We start from the raw sequence: 8,156 nt of genomic DNA on the forward strand, positions 1-8,156 counted from the left end.
CCACAATGAGAAATTATGGAGTTGATGTCTAATTAAAACATACTTCTACTAACTGTAGCTTTAAGATGCTGCTGTGATCTGGGTTCCCACAGTAAAATATTTTAATCCTGTTCACGTTCACATGATTTTTGGACGTCGGGTTTGACACCATTTCACGTGTGTGGTATGTGGTGCATTTACTGACCCCATATTCAGCGTGGTCCCCGAGGACATAAAGATCACAGCTAACCAAGCTGCAGTTGTGGCTCATTGACTCAAATGGAAAACGAGTGCGCCGCCATCACATAACGCTTGCTGCAAGATGTAATAGAACACTACAACCTCAAACAGGTAAGGGAGACCAGTAATAAGGCTTTTTTCAGATCAGTCAGGAAGTTTAATAAGCTCTGATAATCTTTGCTGCGCCGTTTTTCAAACTGGACACGTTTACCTTAAGGTACACACATTTGCCTGGACCCCACTGGGCGACCGAACGGCATAAAATGTCTGCAAGTGCCTTTTCTCTCTCTGTAAATGCACCACACCTAGTTGTTTTTCAAAGATCCCGTGAACAGAAAGTGCATAAATTTGTTCCGCACGGACTTGGAGGAGAATGTGCTGGCATCTATAGTTCGGTGCTAATACAGAGGAGGCTGTGCTGAGCTATTGAGTGCTGCATAATTCATTAGATTTCACGAGGGTGATTATTTCAGATTGAAATAGATGTGATCCTGAATTGTTCTGCTCCATTGCTTGGTGTAAAATGAGTAATGAGCCTGCAGACTGGAGGTGGAGCAGCCTGGACAGGCGGACCAGGCACATAAAGCCAAGAGGCAATACCATGGGAAGACACTGATGCGTTAAATATGTGCTTTAACTTGGCATAAAAAGTGCTGAAAATTGAGATATTGTCAAGGAGGATTTTGCAATAAGAAATCAACTTTTTCACAGGCTTGTACTTTTTTGGAAGGGACTCCTTGGTCTTGACAATCAAGCAGAAACATTAAAAGATTGTGCTTGTGGCTGCACTGAAGAAGTATATATTTGTGCATTTAGAAGATTTGGGTCAGAGAACTACACTAGCACTGGAAATGAGAGAGAGTAGAACAGGTCTTTATACTTAGTTCTCCTAGGATTCACATGTACCGCTCTGTGAAAAGGTGGATGTGACCGGGGACAGATGCGCGGCCTGCTGCAGCTGCAGTCCTGTCGCAGACAAACGGGGAGAAACGAGGGGAAATGGGGAAAATAATGGGCACAGATTCTTCAATTTAACTCCCTATTGATTTCTCTCGTCTCCACCTCGCTGGTGTCCCGGTCACACTGCTGCAACGAACCTGACAGATACAGAGGAACTGTGTCTCAGCAGTAGCGTAGGGAGGAAGACCTGAAAAGTCTATGTCCACCTGTGAGCCCATGAGTTGATTACACCATCTGTAATATCACCTAATGTATGTGGGTGATGTCACACTGTGGCTGTACACACGGTCTTTACGAATTATTATCCTGTTTTGAATGAAACAGTCCTCACCCACGTTCTGGTGTTTACAAAAACTTAAATATTCCCTAGTAAAAAGCACCAAACTGACAGGTCTACTTGGGTTAAATCAAGTATTTGATTTATATGGGAATAAAAATCGGATGTTCCGGAACTGGACCACAACTCAAACACTCCACTTCCGGCCTATTGTCTTTACATATTCAACAACTACGCTACCAACAACAACACAAACAACAAACTACCTAAAAAGACCAACTCACCTGTTTTAGCTGATCAGCCATCTCAAGGTTCATCGCTACTTTCCATCACTACCTCTTAAAATTTGCCCAACAGTCAAGCGCGAGCGTCCACGTTTATTGTTACACGCCATATTCAGAGCGCGCCGGCCTCCCCTGGTTAATCAGCGACACCTGCGTGTGACGTCATCACAGGTCATCGTTTAAGCCGGCAAAACATCACACAGTTATCATATTAGATTTGTGCCGTTCTCCTGGAGGACATGTCCACTGAAGACGGAGCACTTCAGACTGCGCAAATTTCCCGCGTGCTCAGAAAACCAACAAACACCACGCGCCGCACAAAGACTTATTGTTAATCTACACCACCTTCCGTTGAATTCAACAGGCTCCAGGTTGCCAGGTTTGTACCCCCCCCCCACACAACAATAAGTAATAACCAAGACATCGGGTTGTTAAATTCGCACTGTTCCTAAATCACGCGGGATGCCAGGTTAGCACATGTAGTCTATTTTTAGTACTTCTTCTTTCTCTGACACCAGGATGCCAGGTAAGGACCTCTAGTTCATAACTACCACCCTTTACTCAGGAGTTGGCCTGCCAGGTTTGCATATCTAGTTCATCTTACTTCTTCTTTCTCAGACACCAAATCCAATAACAAAGTGCTCATACTTCATTACTTTCCACCACTGCACATGCATCGTGTCTTTAAACTATTCCACGCTGTTTAATCTTTAACATCTTTAACATGGAGGCAGTTACACATACTCTGTTCATTTATTTATTTATTTTTTACTTTTTCCTGTTCTTCTTATTGCTGTTGCTTAGTGTCCATGGCTGCCATCATATTTAGTAGCGTGCATGTGTGGAATGTGTCTGAAGTTATAAAATGAGCAGAATCCATGTCTGTCCTTCAGCAAGCAGAGAGGACAAAACAGCCTCCACTTCTAACACTAGTCCCAATTTAACCATCTGACGGCCACATTGTGGCCCATGCAGGTAACAAACTGCATGTCCAGTGACTGTCGGCCTGATAGAAATATGGGCAGATTCTAAAATTACTCTGGGCAGTTAACATGGGCAAAAATGGAGCTGAATCTGAATTGTCTGTCCTGCTTTACAAAGCAATAATAGCTGATGATACCTCAAAGCTAATAAGCTGAGACCGTTACCTCCAGCTACCTCAATGCTGGACAACACGTATTTGATCAACGGTGCAATTCCACAGGTGCATTCCCCGGGCCACTTTAGCTGAACTCAACCCTAGTAATGAGCCAGTTAACTTCATATCCCGTAAGCAAATCCACCGATTGTAGTGTTTCCATTTAGATTAAGCGACAGGGAAAAAAAGTACGGTTTGATTGTTGTCAGGCTCTTCTCCCCCTCAGATGTGTTGCCAGGTTTTCAGAGAGGACCTCTCCCGGGTCTTTGTGTTGTTATGCCAGGCAGATTCCTTAAGTGCTGCTGTGGGACAGGTATCAGGGAACAGAAGCCACAGTGGGATGTCTTGGCGTTGCGCATCAGACTTACCCTGAGAGCTGGCATCAGGTAAACACTCGTCAGCTGCATAGCAATTCTTTGCCAACTGTGGAGTAACTCATCACCCTTTTCCTTTTGCCCTACTTTCCCGTAGCTTACTCATACTATCAGTCACTTTACGTCCACTCAGTCTGTGCCAACACAGGTTTTGTTTCAGCCCGTCCATTATTTTGGAAGTATCCAGGCAGGGCAAGCACACATCTATGCTTTTTTTTATCTTTCTTTATAAACCGCAATTCATGTAAAGAGTCCTAGGCCTTTAACCAAGTTGTGGATCATTTGCAAACCAATGCACGTGAACTTGGGTGGGTGAGGTCGTTTGATCGTGCAGATTAAATTGTGTAATGCAACTTTGCACTTAGTTTGGCTCCAAAGAACACACAATTGCACATTTTCTGCACTACACTGGGTAGAAACTGCTATCTTGAAGTTTTTATATATATATATATATATATATATATATATATATATATTTTTTTTTTTTAATGATTTGAGCACCTCCGATTAAAATGCATTCTTCTCTATAATAAGAGGAGCTGAATAAATCTTGAATCCATAGGTGTGAATCACCGAGCAAAGCAAAGTGGACGAAGCTACACCAGTTAATCAAGTGGTTGATGCTAAATCGTACTCCTTGCTGAAGATGATACAAAACCCAGCGTGTGCCACAAGTACATCGTGGCCGCTGATGTTGGGTACTCAAATGTTTTTTTTTTAACTTGGCATGACCCTTCTCCACCTCCTTCCAACTGATAATAAGAAAACAAGTGCATTTACAAAGACTAAAATAAGTAGAACACGCCCTGCACAACATTTACTTGACAAGGACCTGTAAATGCGTAGCCTCACCCTGCTGTCTTCTTCTACGGCGTCCTCCTGTGTGCCGCTGCAAACTGGTCCACCGCCTCGAATGCAGGAGTTGCAGACACTCGCCCACAGACCCAGCTCGCATGTGATCGTGGAAGCGGAGTTCCAGGCGGAGTGTCACCTCAACAACCTCTCTGTCTCACTAATTTCCCACCGTCCTTGTTGAGGCTTTGCCCACCAATCAGTTCTGTTAATTGCAGTGCAGCAGTTAAGGACCTCGGATGGCTCACATTATCTTTATTTACCGGCCTAATTGTCACACTGATGGCAGCCTTGAATGGAGCTATGCAGCACTGAAGACTGATCACTCACTCAACTGCAACACAGGACACCAGGGACACTCTAATGTATAGAAGGGCAGGGAAAGTGTAAAAGGAAGAACCAGTAGAAGGAATGATAACAGAGAACTTTATAGACTAAAATTAAGAGTTTAGTGAGATCATAAAAATAGAGGAGATGGAAAAAAGTTTAAAAAAAAAAAAGTTGGTGACGACTTTGCTAATGACACTATAGAGGAACATCAATTGCGGAAGGAACAGAGAGCAGAATGAGGTGAGGGACCAAAACAAAGAAGAACAAGAGAAGAAGAAAGAAGAGGGAGCAGGAGACAGTGAAGAAAAGCCATCACTAAAGACTAAAGTATTAATCTTCTCCTATGCATATAAGGCCCGTGAACAGCAGCACTACACGACTACATGTCCCTGTAGTACCACATATATACACACACAAGTGCTTAGACACCCACATGCGCACACAGTGTAAGTACCACCGATACCAGTGCTTCTTCCCACTGCTAATTTCAAGGTACTTTGTCTTATTGTCTATGCCTATTAGAGTGTGTGTGTGTGTGTGAGAGAGAGGGAGATGGCAGCACACACAAACCTGCAGGTCCTTGTCAAATACAGGGAACTTGAAGGAAAAGGCCTGACCAGCAGCCACAGTAACGCTCTGTTTATAGTGCAGGACAGACACAAACGTAGACACTTGCATCAGTGTAGCCTACACGTACAGGTTTTACTGATGCACCCTTGAAAACAAGATGGCTGCCTCCTGCTACCAAGAAGCAAAGCTCATTCACTTACTGTGTTTGCTTTTAGTACGACTGAGTTGGTAGACGTTTTAAAAATGGCTATGAGAAGTCAAGGGACTGCAAGTTAACGCACCCCATCTCCTAGAAATTCCATATTTCTTCTTGTATTAATTTCACGAGGATGTTTTCAGTAACATAAAAGCTCCAGTAAATGTGGCAGGTCACAAATATGTTGGTACAGAACATGCTGAATCTGGAGGGGACTCCAGGCCATCGCATAGGAGACCACGGTTTGAGTGAACTCTCTTTTTAAGGAGAAAAATGTACAGATTTTTGAGTGTTTATAGCAAAAAAGTATTGTTAAATTGGCCGCTTTGTGTGCTCGATGGTAAGCAAAGGTACCTGTCACCTCTGTCTCTGCAGTTTGAGTCGTATGAGGAAGTAGGGACAAGCAACCCATAAGGGTTAGAGGAGAGGTCTCCACCAATTCTGGGGTTAATGCTTTAATCCCCAGCTCATTCTGTCCATACGTCAAAAGTGTCCTTGGGGAAGTGGGAGGGGGACACTGAAGCACCTCTCATGGCAGCTGACACTGTGTGTGTGTGTGTGTGTGTGTGTGTGTGTGTGTGTGTGTGTGTGTGTAGGGATGAATGAGAATAAACCGTAAAGCACTGTGGGTACTGATGGGGTAAGAAAGTATATATGTGCAGATTATATTCGAGGCTGTTTTGGGCACTGACAGCAAAGAATATTCCGGATCTTGTTAGATACCAAAAAAAAAAATTTCAGTAACATGTTAAAGCCACAATCTTTCTGTGATCGTAACTAAAACTTTTCTTTGTTCCATAAAACAAACCACAGACATGACTCTGAATGGGAACCCGGGTTAATAAAATAAAAAAATAAAAAAATAACATTGCCTCTGGATATAATCCAGCCAGCCACACTATAATTGGAAAAACTGTTTACTACATAATTTGGGTGAAATGGTGTGTTTTCTGTTTGTGCAGCGTTTTATCCTAAATGAACATGTGTTGTCAGATGGTCAAATTGGTTTGGTTTGGTTGTGCTGCTGTTTTCTTAAGCTGCAGTGCACTGAGCATTGGGATTAAGTATGAAAATATGGTTAATATCTCTCACACACATGCTACAAAGACTCCGCTAAATAATTACGCGGTAGCGTCATTTGTCCCCGCTGTCCCCAGCTACCTTCTTTAGTTGTCTCTTCATATCTCTGCTTGTCCTGTAACAAGCTGCATGAGCGACTGAGCACCCATTACTCTGCTAACTGCCTCCTCAGAAGCCCAGCGCAGCAGACACATGCTGGTAGTTTATACCACTCTGCCGGTGTGTGTGGGTGTGTGTGTGTGTGTGTGTGTGTGTGTGTGTGTGTGTGTGTTATCGCAACCTCCCTGGAAGCCTGGTGGGCTGTTGTGACGCTGCCGACTCTCCCCGGCGCCCTACTAACGTCTTCTTTACCAGGCGCAGAAAAATATGCTTTGCACTTTTGTTACCTTTTTGTTTTCTCCTCTCCTGTCCTTCCCTGTCCTCTCATGTCCTGTCCTCTCCTCTGTCCTCTATGTCCTTCCTAAATGCACCTATGAGCATTACTATTGTTGTGGTTTTTCTTGAAGGCGGATGTTTTCCTTTGCTTGAGTGTCAGAAACAGTGACACCCACTCTAGGGGTTTTTACACTTTATGAGAAGACACACACAGTCTCTCACATGCACACACTTTTACACACACTCATGCACATCAGACTGTGTGACGGAGCTGTCTGCTCCCTCCTGTCGCCTCATTTGTTTCTGCATCAGGCTGCTCTCAGAGGAGGCCTCGCTTCTGCCCTTGTCAGCAAACATCAGCTCGCTCTTACTACTCCCCCCAACCCCACCACCCCCTCGAAACACACACACTTTCTCTTTCTTTTCCCTCAATTCTTTGTTTCTCTACTCTCCATCTTTCTGCCCGTCGTCATTTATTTCCCCCTATCTCCCCTCACATCCCCCTCACTCCCCTCAGTCCATGTTCCTGCTGTTCCAATACAGTAAATCTCTTCTTTATTAATCTCTTTGCACTCACTGTCTCTCCTTCTGCTCCTGTCTCTGTGTTTGAGGGTGTCAAAGTCAGTGACAGACAAAGATGCAGGCAAACCTCGAGTGGGTCTGAGGCCATCAAAGCTGCAGACGCAGTCGCGGCGCAGATCTTCCTCCTCGACACACCGCCAGTTGTTTGGGTTTGAGAGCTGTGTTGTGTTTCTGTCTGCGTTTTTTTGTTTGCGCATGTTTGAGTGAGTTCTGTCTCCACGGCAGAGCAGTTCAAGTGTGAAGGAGGGTCAAGCCGGAGCAGAGCAGCTAGTAAGGTACCATCGCATAGTGTGTGTGTGTGTGTGTGTGTGTGTGTGTGTCGGATGGAGAAATTGCTGGGGGAAACATACAGGCAAGAAGGAGAAGTGAAATTTACCGCTTCATCAAGTCGTTCACTCTACACCCCTCATGCAATCACTCACACAAACACACACACTCACCGGGCACATACACTACCTGCTCTAACTATCCATCTAAGCACTTTATTTTATAGCTTTTTCCAAGAGTTCTGCTCCCACACATTCCAGCCTTCCCTAGTTTCCTGCTACGCCATGCACAGAGTGGAAAGATGGGTCAGCCATATCGCTTTTCCTCAAAGAACTCATTCGTCATCATTATCATATTTCAAAGTTGATTTATCGTCACAGCTCACTTTTTTACCGGTCGGTCATCCATACTGAAACCGGATTTGCTCCGAGTCTTTTGGTAAATTTCTGTTCTCTTTTTTTTTTTTTTTTTGTGCCGCTAAGGCAGATAAAGATGTGCGACTGCAGAGGAGAGCGAGTGTAACGCAGTCACACAAGGGGGCGTAGTGAAATCGGTGGGCTAGCAGAGCAACAGGAGCAGCTTTGGTCCTCTGTGTGTGTCTGAGCAGGATGAGTTCAAGCGCACTGTCGAGTGAAGGTCACAGCATGTTGGC

The sequence above is a fragment of the Channa argus genome, chromosome 13 (genome assembly GCF_033026475.1).
Source record: "Channa argus isolate prfri chromosome 13, Channa argus male v1.0, whole genome shotgun sequence".
In the NCBI taxonomy this organism is placed as follows: Eukaryota; Metazoa; Chordata; class Actinopteri; order Anabantiformes; family Channidae; genus Channa; species Channa argus.